Below are 24,950 nucleotides of genomic sequence, written 5' to 3'. Positions count from 1 at the left end.
GTACATAGGACTCAATGTTGTCTTTAAATTATGATCTAACTCCTTCACTATAAGAAATGCGTATTGTGCAGGTATAAAATGAAAGAAAAGCAACCATGGAGAGAGGAAAGAATCACATCCCTGAAATGGAGAGCAATCAGCCTAGCAGTGTAAGAAACTGAGTGGAAAATGAAGAAGGATCTCAACAAAGCATTAATATAACAATTCCTGCCAATGAGGCTGGGTGTCTGGGCAAATACTGAGTAGTATAATTTGGTAGGTAACTCTTCTGAAATTTTTAAAGGAGGAATCACTTGAAAGTCATTTGTGCCATGGTTTCTCTAAGTGCTCCCACTATTTGTTGCCAATATTTTATGTGGAATTGTTAGAGAGAAAAGATATAAAACTGTACATATTTGAAAGATCACCTGAGAAGTAATTATTCTTACTCATTTCCTCAGCTCCTGAGCATCCCTGAATGGGAACAGTTTAGGTAATGGGGAAATGAAAAGGAAGCAGAATTAGCTAGGGAACATTGGCCACTAGAGAAATATTTATCCAGATGGCAGGAGAGGGAGGGAGGGAGGGAGGGAGGGAGGGAGGGAGAGAGAGAGAGAGAGAGAGAGAGAGAGAGAGAGAGAGAGAGAGAGAGAGAGAGAGAGAGAGGGAGAGAGAGAGAAAGAGAGAGGGAGAGAGAGAGATTTGAGAACTCACTTTGGAAGGAAGAAAAGGAAGACAAATTTTTGAGCAGTCTGCTGTTGTTTGGGAAATCTAATAGCAGAAAGGAAGAGAACACAGCTGTAGAGATTGGAAGACATTCTTTCCTTGTCATTTTTTTGTAAGACAAACATGGAACACAGGCAATGACCAACGCAAAATTTATTTGGTAAGATATGCATTCTGCTTTAGAAAAGTGACAAAAGTAAAAGGATACACTTCTTCCAGTGTTCTGCTACCAATCTGCTAGGAGCTGCTGCTTGGGTATTCATCTAGGGGCAAAAGGGGCATAATCACAGCTGTAGCCAGGCTAATATCTACCGAGCTCTGCAACACACCAGTTGGAAAGGAACAAGTACTAAGCACCCAAACAGATAACTTCATTTTATTTCCACACAAATATTTCGAGGTAAGGGCTATTATTAGCTCCAAATGGCAAGAAAGATAACTCGGGATTACAGCCCCTCAGTAATTTTTGTTGTTGTTGTTGATTTTATTTATTTGAGAGCGACAAAGAAAGAAAGAGGGAGGGAGGGAGAGAGAGAGTGATTGACCAAGAGAATGGGCATGCCAGGGCTTCTAGCCACTGCAAACAAACTCCAGACACATGCGCCCCCTTGTGCATCTGACTAACTAACGTGTGTCCTGGGGAATGGAGCCTCAAACCAGGGTCCTCAGGCTTCATAGGCAAGTGCTTAACAGCTAAGACATCTCTCCAGCCCAGTCATTTTTCAATAACATTTTCCACTTAAGTTGCAGTGCCACTCAGACTCCAAATCCAGAACCTAAATTGCTGCAGGGTCCTATAAACCAGAAAGCAAACTGTGAAATACATTGATTGAGGACTGCCAGGAATGGAAACAGACAGACTATTCTAAAGGTCATTGCTGTACTGTGATATTTTGGTATATTCTTAGTTAAAAAAAAAAAAAAGAACGAAAGAAAGAAAAAAAAAGATATTTTACCTAAGGGGCTCAAACCCTTCATATGAATATCTTTGCTTTAAGATAAAAATTCAGCAAATTTCAAAACAGAGAATCCTAGAATGATAGATCATTAGAGTACTTAAAACAATCCTCCTCATCAATAAACACACTGAGACCCAAAGACGCCATATAAAGAGCAGTTGGAAGCTGGGTCAGTAGAAACAAGGCATTCACATTTGCTGTTTAGCTCATTTCATTCTGCACATTCAAATGATCTGTCAAGTGTTCCATTCCTGCCCCCACCCCACCCAAGGTAGGGTGCCACTCTAGCTCAGGTTGACCTGGAGTTCACTCTGTAGTCTCAGGGTGGCCTCAAACTCACAGCGATCCTCCTACCTCTGCCTCCCGAGTGCTGGGATTAAAGGCCTGCGCCACCACGCCGGGCTAAGTGTCCCATTTTAATCTTGTGGATGACAATTAAATTAAATGTCCCCTCTTTACCTTCATAATCACAGAAGATTTGGTTCCTTTTTATTTAAAAGAGAGAGAGATAGACAGACAGAAACACAGAAAGAGTGAGAGAGACAAAAAAGAAGCTGGCACAGAAAGAGTGAGTATGAGCACTCCAGAGACTTTTGCCACTCTAAATGACCCCCAAGCATGTGCCACTTTGTGCATCTGGCTTCACGTGGTTACTGGAGAATTGAACTAGGGCCATCAGGCTTTGCAAGCAAGCACATTTTACCAATGAGCTATTTCTCTACCAGCATAGAACATTCTTACCAGTGGACTGCAGAGATTTAAAGAGGTGACTTGAAACTTATGTGACAAAGCATTTTCATACCACATGTGTAAGTAGAGCATGGTGTATTGAGGGCAGAGGAAAGGAGATAAAAGAGGATAATGGGATGGGAATATAATCAAATTACACTGTGATGATATATCAAAGTTCTTAAAAACTAGTTAACCTAGAAAGATTCTTTCATGAATCAGTTGTGCGATAACACGTTCAATAGCAAAAATTCAAAGCCATCTGCTAATGGTGAGTTTTTCAGTAATATATGAAGTGCATAGCAGATATGTCCTGAATAAAAAGAATATTGCTACACAAGAACTCTCCAAGTGCAAATATATATGTACATGATATTGTATATATACATGATATTGTATATATAATCAGTTGAAAATAGGAAAAGAAAATATGCAGAAAAAGACATATAGATTGCAACATGAAGATGAACATCAGTAACCATTAGGAAAATTTCGCTCGAAGTCATATTGAGATATAATCATAAATAACCAACAGGATAGCTGAGATATACTAAAGACTAGCAGGGATAATGAGAAGTTGCATCCTTAAATTGATGATGAGCATGCAAACTGATTCAGTCACCATGGAAGAGAGTCTGGCTGTGTCTTTTACAACTAACCATGCAACTCCCATATGACCCAGCGATTACACTTCAGAACACTTGTTTCTTAGAAATTAAAACATGCAAAATCATATGTGTGAATGATCATCATAGTTTGGCTCCCAACAGCCCTAAATAGGAAAAAGTTAAGTTATCCTTCTTTGGTGAGTGGATTATCATGCAAAAGGCCTGTTTTATTGTGAGGATTAAGGAACAAAGCCACCAGAGTGAATTTTCACAGAATTATGCTGAATGAAATGAGCCAATTACAAAAAAAGTGCATTAGACTCTTTCATTTATAGGCTACTCTTTTTTTTATAATCCATTCTTGAAAGAGAAAAAATTATAGAATTTGAGAATAGTTTAGTGGCTGCTAAGTGTTAGTGGGGACAGTTTAGGAAGTGTGTGGGATGGCTAATAAAGGGAATAGGAAGATCCCATTTCATTTATCCTCTTTGCTCCATTAAGGATGCTGGGATTGTGGGAATGCCTGAATGCTGGTCAGATGAGATTGACAGAAGGTTATTAACCATACATTTCTGTTCTTAGCTCCATGTTTCCCTTCCTGGTTCCTTCCATAAATTTTAGAATTTTTCCATCCCTATATTGTTTTGTTCTTCCTCCATTTCTGCTTGCTTTTCAGTCCATTTTCATAGCATCTAACTAGGCCTAAATCCTCCACAGAAGAGCAGGTAGCATGTTCATCAGGAAGATGAAAGTTGCAGAAGACAGGCCCATGTCCAGTCCTTGTGTGTAGGCCTAGGGGAATATGTAAAAAAGTTGAGCCCCCCCCCCCATGTTAATTCATGTTCCCATTAAATATACAGAAATACTCATGTCTCATTAAGGTGATTAAATATTTCATTTCTAAGGCAGGAAATTTCAAAAGAGTAGTAAGGTTTTCAAAATGCAAAACTAGTCCTGTTATTAATAGACAACTAAATTAAGTTCTGGACTTTAAATTACTTTCCATTATGTTCTAAATTTTATTACATTGTTTTTGATTTCCTTTATAGTGCATATATTATTCTAAAACTTAGTATAACTCATACTCCTAGAAATCAATGCTAATCCTCAAAATTAAGCATGTTTTCAAAATGCCAAAGAGTATACCTATAAATTAAAATGCAAGAAAAGTGCTATCACTCATTAATACTGAGTTAAGAATTGAAGACAAGGACTGTTAAAAGACAAAAACGAAGACTATCATATTGTCAGTTTTTGAGAAATATCTTAGAATGCTGTTGTTCCCTAAGTCTGTGATTTAAATGGAGTTTTGACAGCTGGTTTTGTTTATAGTTCATGGAAACTTTCAGTTTCATTGTTAGAGAACCATAATACGTTTAGAAATAATGGCAAAGCCAAATGTTTGCAATATAATTATGGTTTTCTAGAAAATGTTTGGTTAGTGAAAATGAAAATTATACAACTGTTCAAAAGATTGAATATGGCTAGTACCTTTGTTCCCATAGGAAGATAATAGCAGTATTTCATAGTAATCATTATAATTGAAAACATACTAACATCTTTGGCCTCTCATAATTGTGTCAGAGGTGGTGGGGTGTGGCATTTTTGGAAGAAACAGTTACAGGATATAAAATATCCAGAGATGTTTGTCACTGATTCAAGATCGAAAACATCTACATCAGGGGATGCATTGATTTCTGTATAGATTTTTTTTCCATCAAAAGTTTCCAGCTGTTATTTTCATCTGTTGCAACTGCCAACAATGAGAAAGAAATTTCTTTATAATATGGGCTAATTGCAGAATTTTTGTCATCTTACTTCAACCTCCCTTATAGCTAACATTTATTTATTATAAGACTACATTTTATAAATTATTACCCTATTTGTTTGCAATGTTTTCACTTACTCTTAGCAGGTTTGGATGGAAGTACTTGTGTGTTAAGATGCACATGCACGTCTTTGCACACATTTATGAAGGCCAAAGGACAAAGCTGAGTTATGTTCTCCTCACTTAGGTACCTTCAAAAAAAGAGAGAGAGTTATTCATTGGCTTGGAACTCATTAAGTAGGCTCAGCGGGCTGGCAATCTGCCTGTTTCCATCCTTTTAGCACTGGGATTATAAATGCCACCCACCATGTCTGCTCCCTTCCCACATACTCACTATTGGACTAAGTTTCACTGGATGGCCTTACTCTGACAAGGGACTAAGTTAGATACACTTTCTAAATGGTTACGTTTATACCATTGACATGTAGGTAATACCTTTGGAAGCCCCTGGAGCTAATTAAATCTTGGTCTTGAACATCTTGAATTGCTATAATAGATCCTGAATGTACCTTCAAAGATCTCAATCTTTCAGCGTAAATAAACTAATACTAATTTATCCAAACCTCATGTTTCCCTAGAATACAATAATATAATGAGTTCCAAAAATAATTCTTTGTATCTCAGAGAATTTATCTCATACCTAAAGGAATTATGCAACTAATCAGATATATACAGTAAAGTTAGCTGAACTATAATTATTCACTATATGCATTTGATAGGATTTCTAAAATGAGATCTATTCTCACTGCATAACAGAAATGAATGGTTATGTTGAAATTTCACATACTTATTTTAAAATTTAAATTTTAGGAAGAAACTCTATACAAAAAGATCTTAATTGGTACTCTGAATCTGCAGATGATAGAACATTTTATGAAGTATGAGGCATTACTACGTTCACATATGCACTATAATTCATTATAATAATGCTTATTAATGACATAGGAAACCATAGCATATCCATATTATAACCTATAAGCCATCTTTATTTTGTGATTTTACTAGATTAAACAAATATCTGATTTTTCACAAGTTAAAAGTTATTTTTTCAAGTTTTACAAATGAATTTCTCTCCTACTTCTAACCATTTGAAAGTATTCCTGCTTTCTGCTGGCCATCCTTCAATAACCTCTCACTGAACTTAGAGAAGACCCCAATTACTGCCCTTATCTGAGAAGGCCCTTGGCTATGTAATCTTGGCATGAAGGACAAGGTCTCTGAGGTCACTCACTGCTCTGTTTCAGTTCAGGAACTTTGAACACAGTGATACTTCTGGGTAGAAAACATACTTTGTCTCCATTTCCACATCTCAATCTAACTAACTTCTACTTATTCCCTGTCACAGCTTAGATACCACATAGGAAAAGACACTGAGATTGGTCAGTGGCCTTGTAATTAGTGTCAATATCCAGACCTTGTATTAGCCACAAAAATACTGCATACAACTGTATATGTTTCTTTCTTCGAATACTCTATTAGACAGAAAAGTGGGTTTTCTTGGATTGAATTATATTTACTACTTTAATCCTAGTATATATTATAGTATTCACAAACAACAAGTCTCTGTATTTATTGTTGAATGAATGGACACGGAATTTTATTTGCTATGGCAGATTTTCCAATGGAAAAGTGTTTGTGTCAGCATGGCAAATAACAGCTATTCTAAGCAGAGACCAGTGAATGCTGTTGCAATTAGCAAAAACAGGAGGAATCCAGGCATAATTTGTCTGTTTTCAGTGCAATCTGTTCCTTTGGGGGTGGGTTCAAATAAGAAAGTGGCCATTTTAGATGCTACCAACTATGTTTGTATTCTGTGCCACACATCTTTGGTACTATATTTGTCTCTATCAGTACCCCAAAAAGTAATATCACCCTCTATTACATCCTCCACTTGAGAAACCAGATCATGGCTACCACATCTGTGTAAACTATTAATCAATGCATAGTGCAATTCACTTTTAATTTTCCATTCACACTCCAAAAGAAGCTATAGGTCAATATTCGGCCACTTGAAGCTTTAATTGTTGTTCAGGTAGATAACTGTTCAATTGTTCAATTGGCGAGATGATAACCCCAGTTTTAATAACTGAAATAATGGAAATGATATTGTAATTTTGTTATCAATATTTCTAAAATTAGTTCAAATACAACAATTTAAATCTACTTATTTTCTCAGCAATCAACCAAGTAACATTTTCCCAGAGTAACCATGGTGATTCAGATAATGGTGATGAGCTAAAGGAGGAAAAGAGAACCATTTAGTTTGCACATGTGAGTACATGCCCCCAATAGGGGAAGACAGTAGAAAAGGAAACAAGAATGCCTCAACATATGCATGAATCTAACTTTGTTGAGAACAACAACAAAAAGACAGGAAAATCAAAGAGGACAGTCAAATTGAATTTAGAATGATCATTTTCCTTCTGCCTGCCAATGACAATATGGAGTTTTATTTAATTCATTAATATTAGCAAAGCAAGACATAATCAACTACCCATTATTATAAAGGACCTCAGGAGCTAAGAGCTTTTATACATTGCTCAAATTTAGTGAAAGGCATAGAAAAGTTATCAAGTTTGTTCCTATAGAACTTAGATGATGTGGAACAATTTAAGTAATTTCAGTAATTTACAGTTGAAAAAAGATACAATGATACAACAACTTAGTGATGATCTTTTAGCTCAGTTTGGAGAAATTTATTAGGCACTGATGGACTGTGTTTGGAAGGAAATAATAGAGGGGGATACCTAGGCTTTACCTACCTGTCTGCTTGGACTTTCAAAAGAAAAGAACCTTATAAATCATGAACATTATCTTTATATCTTCCTTTGATTTATATTATCTAACTACAGGTGTTTGAGTCTATTCATAAATACCAGGTAATTATAAATAATGGTAATTGGGGATGGAACAATGGTTCAGTGATTAAAGGTGCCTTCTTTCAAAACCTGACAGCCTGAGGTCAATTCCCCAGTACCCATAAAAAACCAGATGCACAAGGTGGTGCATGAATCTTGAGCTTATTGGTAGTGGCAAGAGGCACTTGTACATCCATAGTATCTCTCTCTCAAAAATATGAAAATATAATGGTACCAAACTGCCTGTATTTGCTGAATACAAAACTAATAAAAAATATATGAAAATATTTTAAAATATACAAATAATAAATACATAATAGCAATAAATTCATAAATGTGGTTTCCAAAAATTCAAATTTTCAGCTACTTTGCTTCTGTGAAACCAGTACTGAACCAGTATCATTCTTTTAGATGTTTAACTATCTTACAGTCTAAGATATGTGGAACAAAAAGCACTTAAAAAGGAAATATTTCAGGGCTGGAGAGATGGCTTAGTGGGTAAGGTGCTTGCCTAAGAAGACTAACAATCCAGGTTTGATTCCTCAGTACCCATGTAAGCCAGATACACAAGGTGGCACATGTGTCTGAAGTCTGTTTGCAGTAGCTAAAGGCCCTGGCATGTCCATTCTAGTGTCCTAGTGTCTCTCTCTCTCTCTCTCTCTCTGTTTCTCTCTCTGTCTCTCTCTCTCTCTCTCTCTCTCTCTCTCTCTCTCTCTCTCTCTCTCTGTCTCTCTCTCTCTCCTGCTTTTATTGCTATCAGAACATTGTTCTAACATGTTTGGAATGGGACCTTGTATTGTAGGATATGCGAAGTGGAATTCATAGTAATTAACCCCTTTAACTTTCATAGTTTTGCCATGAAACACAGCAATACAATGCACAAGAAATCTCTCCAGATGGCAAGAGAACTTGTTAGATGACCTTGAGTGTTACTTGTGTTCAGCAGTCTCAGCTAAAACCCCTTACAGACCTCAGGACTAGAAGCTCACAGCTTTAGCTTTCTCTTGGCTCTGAAATGTGAACACATTCTAAATGTACACTGACCACTTTGGTTAAAAATATAATGCTCTAAATAGCATAAGCCTGCTCACTTTTCCCAAACTGGATTTGGTACACAGCCTGAAGTGCCTCTTGACACATTACACAGGTCACTTATTTGTCTGTCTTCTTTTTTTAATTTTTTTTTGTTGTTTATTTTTATTTATTTATTTGAGAGCGACAGACAGAGAGAGAAAGAGGCAGAGAGAGAGGAGAGTGGGTGCGCCAGGGCTGCTTAGCCACTGCAGACGAACTCCAGATGCGTGCGCCCCCTTGTGCATCTGGCTAACGTGGGTCCTGGGGAATCGAGCCTTGAACCGGGGTCTTTAGGCTTCACAGGCAAGTGCTTAACTGCTAAGTCACCTCTCCAGACCTTATCTGTCTTCTTGATCTAGAATGTAAGCCGCAAGAAGGAAGGAGGTTGTCTGTGTGGCTGTCTGTTTTCCCACATCCCATGCCTGACCCAGTTCATAATGGTTGAATATAAGTGGGTTACTACATAGACAAGCAATCTAGGAGCAGATGTGAAGGTAGATGTAGGGAAGGGTAGACTGGATTCCAGTAACATTACAGTATAAGCATGAGAACTGTACCTGAGAGAAACAGCCAAATAACCTGAAAATGTCTCAAAGGCAGGCATCAAATATAGATGTGGTTAGGAAATCCCGAATATGGGTGTAGAATGGACTGGTAGTAGTTTGAGAAAGGTTATCAGGGACTATTCTTCCTTGTGGTCAAGAATTTCTTGGTAGGGACAGCTAAGGAGCTTTTGTTATTGTGAGCTGTTTGCTCAATGATGATGGGTTGATGTCCCAGGGTCTCTGAGGGAGAAGCTTGACTTTCCTTTGGTCAAGTCAAGATTTGTCATTGAAAGCAGCAAATCATTTATGAGAAAAAAGAATGGGAACTTAAGAGTCTCATCTGGACTGAAACCCAGAAGAGGCAGTGCATCTGTAAATTATGTAAAATCACATGGCGACATGTGCTTGTCATCCTAGAACTATAGAATTAGAGACAGTGGGTCCAGGGGGCTCGATGACCAGCCATTCTAGACTAGTTTGGGACGTTCCAGGTCAGTAAAAGACCTTCTTGCAAAGATAATTTGTTGCTACCTGAATATTACACGTAAGGCTGTCCTGCATCCTACATCCTACATATACATATGTATGTATACTCCCCCCCTCCAGGACAAACCTGTGTGTGCACACACACAGGAATAAGTATACAAAAAGTAAAAAAAAAAAAAAAGGCTGGCCTCCCCTTCCTCCCTCCCTCCCCACCCATCCTATTGTCTATCCCACAAGATGCTTGCTGGGTATGTGGGTATGTAAGGCATCTTGGGTAGATTCAGGTTAGGTGCTGTAGATGAGTGAGACTATGTGGCATTTTTTTTTTTTTTCTTCTGTGATTGGGTAAATTCACTGAGACCGAGGGGTGGGAAACACAAATAAATCTAGACCCAAATGGCAATGGTACCATAAAATTCTACTTTCTAAAAGGCAGACCAAATTGCTGAACCTTCACCAGGCCCTTAGAGGAAACACCTGAACCACAAAATACTGGAGAGGGTAAGATGAAGTCTGACCTTAATCTTCTACTGCTTCTCTTCCTCCCTCTCTCTCTCTTCACTATAACTCTTGTATATTAGTTGTCTTTTTCTTCCTTTTCTTAGTAGGCACTGACCTGTAACTCCCAGTACCAGCATGTGGCTATCATCCACAATGAGCTTTTGATTAGAGAGACCTACAAGGTTTCCTAAAAGAAAGACAGATTTCTGTCCAAGTACTTGATGACCCACCAAAGGTTAGTAGTAAGACCCTACTGCTGAAGACACCTTATGTGGTCGACAAGTAAAATTGAATGGCATGGCTGGAAGCTGGAAGAAAGTCAGTCCCCAGACAGTCAGCGCATCTAGTGCCAGAAGGTGCTACAAGGGTAACTGGGGGAAAATGACCAATATTTGTCCAACCAACTCATGGTCTAAACTACTTAGCAGCAAATAACCTGTTCTGATGCCCACACAAGTGCACAAAACCATGGTGGGGAACAAACTGCTCTTGATTCAGCTAACTGGTCCCCTCAGTGGTATGGGACCCATAGCAGGAGCTGGGAAACAAGTCATAACCATATCCAAACATAAGCCTGCTCTCCATTATCAAGCTACCATAAATCATGGGCTACAAGAGGGCCTACACCTATTAAATTATCTATTAAAAAATGTAAGGGTAATCTCATTTGCCTTGGTGCTAACTTACTTTCCATTGGAGATGTAGATCCTAAGGAGAGGGCCACCCCATCATACCTCACAAGGGCCCCTGCTGAAACTAAGAAAAATTGGAGAAACAAGCAAGGGTGCTATTTTCCTGGTGAACCAGGTACCAGCACAAGGGTGAAGGAGATCAACACAGAGAAAACTCAACTCCTACCAAATCAGAGAACCAGAGACCCAGAGGTCCCCAACACCTCATCACTGAAGCAGACCAAAAATGAACCCAATATGTCTCAGGGAAATTTTGTGGAAGAGGAGGCAGAAAGAATGTCAGAGCCAATGTTGGGTCATTATATGCAGAGACATTTATCCTACCCCTAACTGTGGGCTAACTCCACAATGCATGATCCATATACCTCAACAAGGAGGGGCCAAGGGAAGAAGGTAGATCACGGATGAGCCTACTAATGGTACCAAACTGACTGTATTTGCTGAATACAAAACTAATTAATTAAAAAAAATTAAAAAAATAGGCTGGGAATATAGGACTACCCGCCCCCTCTGCCCCCATGTAAAAGCTAAATGCCAAGGGGTACTTGTGTCTGTAAACACGTGCACCTGTGGCAATGGGAGGTGGTGCCAGAAGAATCCTCAAACTCATGATCAAACTATTCTGGCATTTTCAGCAGCAAATTAACAAGAGGAATAGGTGGAAGGAGAAAATCAACACCCCAAGGTTATCCTCTGACCTCTACATGAAACTAAGTACCCAAACACACACATACACACACACACCAAAATATATACATATACATGTACATATACACATACATACTTAAAATAGCAGCATCCTCATCACTTAGGTCTGTTTTTCTCCGCAGCAGCATCTATGATTCATTCACCCACTATCTATTCCATTCTACCACAGACACTTTGCTCAATGCTATAGCTCCAGCTCATAAAACAGCATCTGGAGGAGTGCAGATTTCCAAAACACATTTGTTGGATAGTAAATTATTTATATTTTAATGAAATTTAAAGTTCTCTATACACCATTTTTTTTTCTCCAGGACAATAGAATGGGAAAAGAGGGTATAAAACACTTCAAAAATTTAGTTTCACAGATCTTTAAGATGGTTTTCCCGTAGAAGAAAGAGAAAAGGAAAGCCAACCATATTGAAGTGAATCACAACTAGGGGCCGGGGAGATGGTTCAGTAGTGAAAGGCACTTGTTTGCAAAGCCTGCTGGCCTAGGTTCAACTCCCTGTGTAAATTCAGATGTGCAGTGGCACATGCATCTACAGTTTGCTTGCAATTATAACAGTCCCTGTACACCCATTCTTTTATTTATCTCTCACTCTTTCTCTCTGTGTCTTTCTGCTGCAGATGCATAAAAAATATTTTAAAAAGCAATTGGAAGTAAACTAAATGATCAATAATTATGGGATGTTTAAATAAAATCACAAGATATGCATAAACTAGAAAAATAACTCTTTTTAAAAATACATTTCATTTAATTATTTTTGAGCAGAGAAAATGAATGAATGGGACAAGGTTTCTTGCCCCTGAATGTAAACTCTAGACACATGGCCCACCTTGTGCACCTGGTTTTTTTTGAGAGTATTGTGAAATCAAACCTGGTCAGCCCAGGCCAGCAGACATTGCAAGCAAGTGCCTTCAACTGCTGAGCCATCTCCCCAGCATCAGTTTTTGTTTGGGTTGTTGTTGTTTTGCTTGTCTAGTACAATCCATGGCCATGTAAAATATTGGAATACAGATTGAAAAGCTTCAGAAACATAACATAAACATGCATGCCTCCATGCATACATCTGCTTTATTCTTTTGGCCTGGACATGTGCCTTACCTTCTACCACTTAAACTGATCTTTTTCATTTCTTTAATTCTTTTAAAAAATATTTATTTGAGAGAGAGAAAGGGAAAGAGAGAGATAGAGAGAGAATGAGTATACTAGGTCTCCTGCCACTGCAAATGAACTTCAGATGCATGCCACGTTGTGCGTCTGGGTTTATGTGGGTACTGGGAAATTGAACTCAGGCTGGCAGGCTTTGCAAGCAAGCACTTTTGACTGCTGAGATATCTTTCAAGTCCTCATTTCTTTTATATATTAGAGAGAGAGAGAGAGAGAGAGAGAGAGAGAGAGAGAGAGAGAGGGAATGACAGAGGCAAGAGACAGATAAAGGGAGAGAATGGGCATGTTAGGACCTCTAGCCACTGCAAATGAATTCCAGACACATATGCTACCTTGTACATTGGCTTGTGTGGGTACTTTGGAATTTAACCTGGCTCCTTAGCCTTGGCAGACAAAAGCCTTAATTACTAAGCCATTTATCCAGTCCCCAAATATATTTTAACTCATTTCCAATTTCAAAATATTTACAATGCAGTAAAAGTTAAGATTTCTGACATCTATTCCCAATCAAAAGCTTTAGCAGTATGAGGTAACATTTTCCTGTGTGAATGGGTTGGAACTGAGGTGACCATTCGGAATGTTTTATTGTGTGTAGGACTCAGTGGTGGACAGGCAGAATGGACTCCCGTGGTATTGGTGCTGGCTCTATTTTTTTTTTTTTTTCATTCTGGCTGGTTCTGGGAGACAAGCCAGAACACAAGGACACGTGGACAATGGAGCTTTTAGGAGCTCAGGATAAAACCATTTACCACGGCTGTGGGCTGTGTTCAAAACATTTCAAATAAAAGAACCAATCTAATCAGAGATTGACTCAGGACCCAGAGTTGACTATGAGTGGGGTGACCTTTCCACCCATTCTCCATTCAATGTAGAAGAAGGCAGCCACATGCTAATAGGATATTCGAGAGTAAATTTGAGCCATGAAGCAAAAACAGACTTCTAGAGTCTAGGTGTCCAGTGACAGAAGGGATCTGAGCGAACCCTCTGAGGTCAAAGATTGAAAAATGAGGGTCTGATATCTCAGTTGCTGATTGTCAAATGCTTCTAGAGATGAGTAAAATTTTTTTAATGGGAACAACCTGTGCTTAGAAGCAAATGTCCTTTTGCACATTAACATTCAAGGAGATCTTTCCTTTCTTTCTTGGTTTTTTACTGACCTTAACGGTTCTCTTTCATCTTGTACTATCTTGCTTTCATGTTTAAATACTATTTGCTCTCCATAAAATAAAGTACAAAAATAACAGGAATAATGTTTCCAAGGACTATTATTGTATACAAAATTTAAACTGTTAGTTTTTTTTTTCTATTCAAATAGCATGTTCTCCTTTCCTTCTATTAATTACAATAGCATTTAATTCAACTACTGTAAAAAGTGTCACCTCTTCATCCAATAGGTAGCTGGAATCAATCTTTGTAAGCAAAACAATCATTTATTTATTATAAAGCAGAGAGAAAGAGAGAGAGAGAGAGAGAGAGAGAGAGAGAGAGAGAGAGAGAGAGAGAGATGGTATGTCAGGGTCTTTTGCTATTGCAAATGAACTCCAAATGTATGCCTTACTTTGTGCATTCTGGCTTTTTGTGGGTACTAGGGAACTGAGCCTGAGCCATCAGGTTTTCGCAAACAAGCACCCTTAACTGCTCAGCCACTTCAGCAGCCCCAGACCAAGCTTTAAACTAGATAATTTTAATCTATAAATCAATCTAATAATGGCATTTTGACAACAATAATTGGCCCAGACATGGATATAAGACCATCTATGGTTAGTTGACTATAGAATTCATTTTCTATAACTAAATTTGAGAGAGGGGGGTGTGAGAGGAGAATTGGCATTTTAGGGCCTCCTGCCATTGCAAATTCTGGACCTCCAGACCCATGAGCCACTTTGTGCATCTGGCTTTATGTGGCTACTGGGGAAACATACCTGTCCTGGCAGACTTTGTAAGTAAGCACCTTTAGCCATTGATCCATATCCTCAGCCCTAAATGTGTATACCAGGCTGTTCTTGAACTCCTGATCCTCCAGTTTCCACCTCTTTTGCAATTAGCTACTGACATGTGCCACCACAGCTGGTTATTTTCTTAGATTAATCTTTTTAAAGTAACTGTGAAAAATAATGAGTTTCTTATGACATTGCCTGTACATGTCAACCATTGTCCTTTGTTTAAATTCAGTCACTATGATTTTCCCTTGTCCTTTCTCCCTTGTCACTGGTACCCTTTTCCACCCCGAATTATTGTTCTACTTCCTTCTGAGAGAGATTTTTCAGTGGTAAATTATAATTTCATTTTGCAAGACCCTGAATTTAATGGCATCTACTGGACAACAAGATCCACTGAGTCTCGGCATGGTATATTAGAATGCTTTCCCTAGTCTAAGTTTCTAGTAAAGAACTTCAACATGAGCATGCATAAATTGTAAGAAAGTTTCCTCCAACATTCTGGGAAAATGCTTCCCATTTCTCCAAATAAAGAAAATTAGGGCTGGAGAGATGGCTTAGCTGTTAAGCGCTTGCCTGTGAAGCCTAAGGACCGCGGTTCGAAGCTTGGTTCTCCAGGTCCCACGTTAGCCAGATGCACAAGGGGGCGCATGCATCTGGAGTTCGTTTGCAGAGGCTGGAAGCCCTGGCGCGCCCATTCTCTCTCTCTCCCTCTATCTGTCTTTCTCTCTGTGTCTGTCGCTCTCAAATAAATAAATAAATAGTAATAAAATATATTAAAAAAAGAAAATTATATTGGGAAATGTATATTTTTATTCATGCTTTTGTTTTCTTTGTTGTGGCATTACTTGGTATCCCATGAGAAAACAGCTGTTACTATTCTATTTCTACCTGGTACATGAGATCTGCTTCTAAATTAATTTATGATGGATATAACCTTTGTTTTATGATGAGTACTAAAATAATTTCAAATTAATAGTGAATTGTTAATTTCAACTCAATCAATATCATCATTAATAAGTGAGGATTGCCCACAAAGAACCAATAAGTCATTACTGTAAACATCAATAGCTTATATGAAACTCAATGTATACTACTTATAAAATAAATATTGGAAATTTACTACAAATATCTAGGAATAAACTTATACTCACCTTAGATTTGAATTATATTTGTTGACTCTGATCGATATGATAATGAGAGCTATTTTCAAGGCCTTAGGAGCAGGTTTTTATGCTAGACACCAGAGAGTAAATTTTAACAGACACTTCTCTGATAGTCAGACTTGCCTCATCTGGATAGCCTTCACATGAATTTTCAATTCAATTTCAACCTCAAAAGGGAGCTCCCACAAATCCAAACACCTTGTTGAAGCAGCAGAAAATGAATTATATGGATAACAATATTTCATCGGGCTCAAAACTCAGCTGTGTTGCATCCACAGCAGTAAAACTGTGTAAATAAATTGTGAAGTCACATGAAATTGATGACTTGTATCTCATGTTTGAAAATGAGGAGAGATCATCCTTTTCAAACACATGTTGGAGTTAAAAATACTATTCTATTAGACTTAAATAACTTCAGTAAGGTTCTATAAATGTTTTTGTTTATGGTTTTTAAACTAATATTTGCTAATAAAATATTTAAAAGAAATGACTGTCATGACAGTAACAGTGCATTATGAGAACATAAATTTTAGTTGATTGTCAATAAAATTTATTTATTGCACATATCACAGACACACTATGGCATCCCATTCATTTCCAACACCTAATTAAAAATTGCACAAGCAGAAATATTGAAAATAGCTGCAAAGACAAAAAAAAATAAAAGGAAGGAAAAGATGAGGAGAAAGAGAAGATGGAGAAGTAAGAGAAAGAGAAGCCAGATCTCATAAGCTCCAAACACTGAATCTGTTGCTGGACAGTGACTGCTATAAATCTTCTTTTACTTATCAAAGTACCATTTGCCATGACTGGAAAAGAAGGAAAATGCACAGTTTGATAACAAGTTGATATAGGGGAAAACATTAGTTGCCTGTTTGAAGTCCTTGTTGTTCTAAGGAGTGAGTGTTTAAGTTGTCAAATTCTTTTCTGCATCCATTGAGTGATACTGCACACGCAATGTGGGATTCATATGCCATGAGACAACCATTACAGGGTTTCCCTTACTAGTACCAAATATCCTGATAAGAGGCTCTATCTAATCCGGTCTCATAAGTCTACAAGGTGAGCTGGCCAGAGCAGGTAGGGAGTCTCAGAAGAAATGCAAGAATCTAAAGGCTGAAATCAGGAAGCCTGTATTATAGAGAGAAAGGAAGTAAAATCAGGTACACAAAAACATGGGAATTAATGTCCACTTTCATAAAGGCGGCAGGAGCAGAGTGACAAGCCCCTTATGGTAGTCAGCTTCGTGTATTATGGTGATGAGCATCCAAACCAGCCCCATCAAAGATGAGAGAAACTGGCTACCATTCACAAATCCAAGCAGAAAGAAAAACCACCAGCAGCCAGCAAACACCAAAAACACAGCGAGCACAAACTAGGCAGCAAGCAGAAGCCCCAGACCTCAAAATCTCTCTGTATACTTTTGGCCTATAATTCAGATTTCCTCCAAGATACACTTTTGGACTAGTCCACAAGAGCACTCCCAGTGACACTTCCTCTATCCAGGCCGCTGGATACCCATGTTACAATTTTTAACAAAACACCTGAGTCTATGATACAGCATACAATCAAACTATCTCACTCCTTCTCTAACCTGGAGGAATCTTTATGCCATGCTATTTTGAAAACTTACATGAAGTTAGCCTGGATGTTGTAGTGAGCATGCCAGAATTTCAGGAGCTGTCTCTTCATGCTGGGCCTGGTTTCTTATTCAGGAAGTAGAGTGACATTCAGTGATCCTTGATTTCCACTGATTCTTCCATGAACCACCTTAACACCTGTCATTTTGAAGATGTTTCTACTGCACTCTGTGTTTTCTTCCTTATGGAGGTATATATTTAAAATAATCAACCTTTTTATGCTTCAACTTTTTTTTTGACATGCTATAACCTTTTTAGGGTAGGCTGAACCCTCTCTGCATTTATTGTGTTTTTTTTTTAAATCCTTTAAAATAATTCATTGGGAATTTGTGATAGTGTAAAGAGAGAAAGAGTGGGTAGGAAATAGCTCAAGAGTTCAAGCCAATTTTACCATCTTTACCCAGAAAAGTTTTTTGATTATTTTTTAATTAGTTCTGTTCTAATAAACACATTGTTCCCTTTCTCAATTTCTAGGCAAAACGGAAAAGGAAAGACAATATTCTAGGATGCTGTTAGTTGTAGTTTCCTTTTTGGTACAGATAATGCTTTTTCAGTGCTTATCATGTTAGGTGTTATGAAGGTCATATTCTGAAAAATAAGTACACTCACTGTCCCATTGTTATAGATCGTCTCCACCCAACAAATTTGGCTCCTTAATTCATCGACAATCCTTCCTTGTAAAGTGGACAGCTCCTCAGATCCTTCATAGTTACAAGACAGTTAACATGTAAGTCTTCGGTTTATTCTTCCCACTCATTTGAATATTAAGTTAAAGAGAAAACACCCTTCCACAAGCCTTCCATGTTGTTTCAGCAAGAGGCTCTATGTTTACTGATATTTTTGGCCTAGCACAATACAAAGAACTGAACTTCTAAATTTGCTACACTGCATATCTGTTATGCTTAGGGCAGATAGGGTAATACTTATGAATTCTATCAAAGAGAACACAAGATTTCGATTTTCAAATCAAATTCATGTTTATAATGGCTTTCCCATCTTGAATTCTTCACTAGTTTGGAATTCAGTAACTTCTCTCCTTTTTCAAATCCCTGGGTAAAAGTTATTGTTCTGTGTATCAAGATCCTTTTACTATTTAATAACCATGTTATTTATTTCTTATTTTAATTGAGCCTCTTTTCATGTGCTTGTGCCATATTCTTTACCCTTTTGCATGTTTACCATTAAAGTTCTCATATCAAAAGGAAATTGCACCCCCCTTCCCAGCCAGGAGTGTTTTAGATAGCACATACTAGAATTAGTCCCTAAACTTCCTTTTATGATTTGTATTAGCATGAGTGTTACTCTGTGGATCTTCTTGTCTGGGTTCATTGATGCCTTGTATCATGTCATCATTCTTCTACCTTCAGAATGTTTGGGAGTCCTTGCTATCACTCATTTGACATAATTGCTACTTTGTTTTCCACTGATGACTTGTGACTGGGAATATGTATCCCAGATCATTCTTTGAAGCCTCTTATTACTTACTAAGATTTCTGTTTTGCTGTCATATATTCTATATTTTAAGAACCCTTTACGGGGATAATGTAACTGCTAGTCACATTAAGAGAGTCCCATTTTATGAAGATTAGGCAATTTAAAATTCACACAATTCAAAGCTCACATACATGCAAAAATCCTTAAAACTCACTGGGCTACATTCTTTTCATTTCACATGATACTACCACATGGCCTTGATACAGCATCATCTCACTTAATATTCACCATGAGTTCAATGAGGTCCATGAGGCCAATGTCAGCCTCCCCTTCTTACATATAAGAAGGAAATCTACTGATCTTTCCATGTCACAAATATAAAAAAAAAAATGATACTGAAAGTAGATAAACAACATGTCCAACTACACAGCTGTTTAGCTGCAAAGTCAATATTGGACCTCAAGTCTTCTGGACTCCAAGCAAAGTATAGGAAAAAATGTTGATATAAAACAGGTAGGTTAGAAACCAAGTTTAGGTTCAAGAACATAAATAGTAGTCAGAATTTGAAGCAGTCATGAGTTCTGGGGGAGGTATGTGCAGAGTGTGACCTTGGGAAGGGTGATAGTCAATATTAGAGGGGAACTAGGAGGACAGATAAAATAAGACCCTGTCATGAGAGCATCGGATTTGTTTAAGAACAGAGACTTATTTCTTTAAGTATATTACTGTGGACTCACTTTATAGAAATTATGTATATTTAAAGAGATTAGAGCTAATATGAGAAGATCACTGGGGAGAGATAAATATACTTCCAATTTACTAGCCATTGGTCCAGAGAAGTATGATTAACCATGTCCAGATGACTTGATTCTGCTTGATTTCCTCTGGGCACCTTGGAAATCTTGATGGACATTTTATTTTTTTTCCCCGATGATTATGTTCTATTTGTTGAAAATTCCTCATTGGAAAGACACTGGCCTCATAGATCTTACATTTGATGGGAACTTCCATTTGAGAGACTACAATAATATGTAAATATTGATGCATAGTTAGAGAAGTGTTGTGGAAAAACAAAATAGAAAATGACAAATGGGTTGGCAGCCTGGGAGGGAGAATCTCCATTTGTAATCTAGCTGCTGAGGAGGCGAAGTCTGGGAACAAGGAGAAGCAAGTGGTGCAGATATTTTAGGAAAGATGGTTCCAGAGACAGAGAACAGCTGAGGTAAACACTACTCATATAGAAATGTGAAATTGTGTTCTAAAAATAGTGAAGTGTGGAAGAGAGATAAACATGTTAGAAAGGAATAATGTAGTACCTTGTGGATCTCTAGAAGTTCATTAGAACTTAATCCCTACAAAGCAATAGCATTTCGCATGTATGCAGACAGAATTCTAATAAAGTACTGAATGTAGGAGCTGGGGCAACTTAGTTGAGGTCTCAAAAGCATGAGGATCCAAGTTTGATTCCCAGAACCCATGCAAGAATTTCAGGCACAATGGTACATACTTGTAATTTCAGCACTGGAGAGGCTGAGCCAGACAGATCCCTGGGGTTCCCTGGCCAGCTAATTTAGTCTAATTGGCAAGCACTATGCAAGTGAAAGACATTGTCCCCCCAAAATGAGGTTGTCTTCTGGGTTCTACATGCATATACACATGTACACATGCACATGAGAAGTATAGAATGTAGGGATGGGAGATGGCTTAGCGGTTAAGAGCTCACCTGTGAAGCCTAAGGACCCTGGTTCAAGGCTCAATTCGCCAGGATCCACGTTAGCCAGATGCACAAGGGGGCGCATGCGTCTGGAGTTCGTCTGCAATGGCTGGAGGCCCTGGTGTGCCCATATTCTCTCTCTCTCCCCCTCTCTCTCTGTCTGTTTCTCTCAAATAAATAAATTAAAAATAAACAAAATATTTTTAAAAAAGTATAGAATGGAGAGTAAGCATCAGCTAATTTGAGTTTGAAAATTACAAAGCATATACCTTAGTATCCAAGCATGATAATCAAAAGCTGATAATTTGCTTAGGTGTCAAGATACGACAGAAAGGACTCCTGGCACCTATGTCATCAAATAAACACAGTGAGATGTATTGAAATAGCTTACCTCCCTGACCCAAAGGATACCACAGTGCATTAGCAGAAGCACCTCTCTTCCCTCTCTTTTCATGGCTGCTTCATCTGTTTTCTACTCCCAGCTCTTGTTCTCAAATTAAACACTCTGTCAGATGGTGGTATCCACTTGATTTAACTTCAGTGTAAACTTCTACTTTGCATCAGAGGGCCCACAAAAGGCTGCCTTCTCCTTTCTACCCAAACTTATGGAAATGTTCATTCAGCTAAATCAGATCCCTAGAGATGATTTATTTCTAAGAAAAGAAAATTGCCTGCATATTGTTACTTCTCTGTTCACTTTTTTTTTTTTTTTTGAATAGGCCAAACTGAATTTTCATAGGGTTTTGTGAAACAAGAACATTGAGGTATATGTTGATGGTAGCTCCTCAGTACATAGGCTGTAATATTTGTTGCCGTACCTCATCTAAGATAAATATACTGTTTGGGTAAGTAGTAAATACTGGTACTGTACAGAAGGTGAAAAAATATTTCACTTTTGGGCTCTAGAGATGGCTTAGCGGTTAAGTGCTTGTCTGTGAAGCCTAAGGACCCCAGTAGAGGCTGCATTCCCCAGGACCCACATTAGCCAGATGCACAAGGGGGCACCCACGTGTGGAGTTCGTTTGCAGTGGCTGGAAGCCCTGGACCCCCATTCTCTCTCTCTCTCTCTCTCTCTCTCTCTGCCTTTTTTCCTCTCCCATTCTCTGTCACTCTCAAATAAATAAATGGAAGAAAAGTATTTTTAAAAATTTCACTTTTAATGCCAATCCAGAGCATTCCTTCACAAAGATGGTCCCAGTGGCAAGAGTAACACTTACCCACAGGTCTTCATGCTGACAGAATGGCCTACACAGATTCCATCACCATCAGGCCTATATTACATAAGATTTCCAGTCTTAATTCAGGAAGGGCAATGGGTGATTATAAAAAATCATCTCATATAACATTACTCATAAGATCCCTGTTACTATAAATATAGTGCTCATACCAGTAGCATCACACTTACCCAGACCCAAACTCAATGAATCATAAGCTGATTTTGTATAGATATTAAAATTATAGAAGTGAAGTGGTGACTAGAAGCAATAATACCCATATGTTTTACCTGGAGAGGAGGTGTTTAAGTACTCCTGAAGTGAGTCATACTCAACATCACAGACCTCAGGTATGAATAGTTAAGAAAACAAACAAACAAACAAACAATCTAGTGACCCTAGTATACAGCTAACTTTGAGGCCTTAAAGATCATATAAACACTTGCATTCATGAGAAAATTGCTCTGAACTTTCAGTATTAACTACCATTCAAGTTCACTGACACTTAGAGAACAAAAACCTCAATGTATCCTAGTATGCTCAAATTTACCAAATTCTTATAATATTGATTTTAATTTGCAATAGAATCACAGTGGAGAACAGGTCTGATAAATCCAGAAAGGGTGCTATGTCTCTCCACCAGAAATGTTATGGGTTTTTTGTTTTAAATACTATTTATAATGCAGAGTGGTATTTTAGATTGAATGATTTCCTCTCTCTCTAATTTCTCAAATTGTTACACAATAAGGAAGATAAAGAATCTCAATTCTGCTCAGCATGTCCAGGTATGATTACTAAAAATGTTTTGCAAGTTAGTTTTAGGAGCTGAAAAGATTTTTTGATGGCAGGTGATACTTGTGTTGAATCAACAAGATTGACTGGTCTCACGGTCGATGTTCAGTGAGTCAATCATTTACAGTACACAATGGAAAACAGTGTAGGAAAATTTTCTTTTATTCATTGAGAGGCTATTCTGTGATAATAAGAATAAAGAAAATCAGCTCCCTATGGAATGAGAGTCAATCTTCTAAAATGAAACACATACATTAGGAGAAAATAAAAATTGTCAAGTAAGAAACAAATTGGCTAAATTGTTTGCAATATCTCTTTAAAATTAAGTTTACATATTAAAGCAAGGATAGATAGAATAAGGTTGTTGATTTCTAGAACACAAATGTCTACTGCTTTTCCACTACTATACATTTCTATTTTTCCCTTACAGCATTTTCAGAACTTTCGGTTATGTGTAGCAGAAAGTAATATCAAACTGGCTTAAGTATAGAATGGATTCGTTGGTGCATATAATTAAAATATTTGGGAGTAGTTTGTTCCAGGGGCTCTTAAATCTAAAGGCTCAAACTGTACCAGAATTTTCTTCCTCTGTCACTGAGATCTGTATTTATCCTGTGCTGCCTGAATTTTTAGTTAAATTTGCATCACATGTCTGGTGATTATGTTCAGTATGTTCTTGGTATAAATCTCTGTGTCACATCTTCCAGTTCTCCATCAATGAATTAGGCTTCATGGCCAAAGAGATTTCTTCACAAGATGGGTTGTGAGCTCACTGTGGAGCTCAGATTGGCCCATAGCAAGTTCTACTTCATGAACTGCAAAGAGATGAGGGCTCTCAAAAGAATAATTTAAGAGATAACATCAACAAGGGAAATATGGATGCTGGAGGAACAAAAATATTACTCTAGGACCAGAGGGGTGAATTGCTGCTTAAGCCTGGTGACTAGGTTTCAGATTCCCAGAAACCACATAAAGCCAGATACAAGTGGCACATGTGTCTATAATCTCAATGCACCTACGACAATGAGAGAAGTGGGGTGAGGCAAATTCTGAAGCTTGTAGCTCAGAGTCACTTTCCTGGTGTTAGCAGCAGCAGCAAAAGAAGGGCACAGACACTGCTGTCTCCACCAAGGTGAAAGGTGAGGACTGACATCATATGGTTGTTTTCTGACCTCCACAACATGTGTTGTGATATGTGCACGCACGTGTGTGCATGCACACACACATACACACACACACACTCACACATACGATATACAAGGAATCCTTCCACATATATCTTTAATATTGTTACTAAATATAACATACCATTGAGAAACCCAGGAACAATAGGCTTAGAGAATATTCTGTTGATCTTTGTTAGAGCCTCTAGCAAGGACTCTGAATATGTCACCACAATAAATCCCTGATGTCAGTCACATAACCCAGAAAGAGGGCATCTCAGGAGGTGGTAAAGGTGGAAGCAGGTATGCCAAGGTCAATAGATTTACTTTTTTTTTTTTTTTTAGTTTTCTGTGAGTGTTACTTCATTGTTGAGTTCCTTTCCTTTGAGCCCGAACTTCTGCAAATACATTTTACATGCTCTGTGCTTCAGTTGTTGATATGAAGATGATTAACATTAGGGTTAAGAAACACAGACAAGAAAAATCAGCATTCTATGAGCCAATACTCTATTTTCCAAAATATTATACAATTAAGAAAAAGAAAATCAAGTTCTGTTCATAAAACATATCATATCTTGCTATTATCATAAATGGCAGGTCTTAGAAATCCAGGGTGAATCCTATGAATGTCATTCTGTGGCTGAAATTAAAATCTTACCTTCTTTTTTGTCTTACACTCCATGTTCTTATGGCAAGCAAAATGTGGAAAAATTTATAAATACAGAATTACGAAAACAGAACTGATGAAAGAAAGGGTTAAGAATCACTTAAATATTCTTGTATGATAGCTACTTTGTTCACAATCATTGCAAGTCCAGGCTAGTATATTAGATAGTGTATTAGATAGATGTCTAAGTACCTTGTCTCTCTTTTAAAATGAGATTAGCTTTTTTCAGGTGTGTAATCTTGACATCTTAGGAGAGACACAGAACAGGATCATTTATAAGCATAGGTCACAGTTACTCTAAAGGATGGCTTTATAACCTCCATACTACTAGCAGTATCTGTCTGTCAGCAGATTCATTA

This window comes from Jaculus jaculus, chromosome 14, assembly GCF_020740685.1.
Source record: "Jaculus jaculus isolate mJacJac1 chromosome 14, mJacJac1.mat.Y.cur, whole genome shotgun sequence".
In the NCBI taxonomy this organism is placed as follows: domain Eukaryota; kingdom Metazoa; phylum Chordata; class Mammalia; order Rodentia; family Dipodidae; genus Jaculus; species Jaculus jaculus.
Note: the sequence above shows the minus strand (reverse complement) of the source record.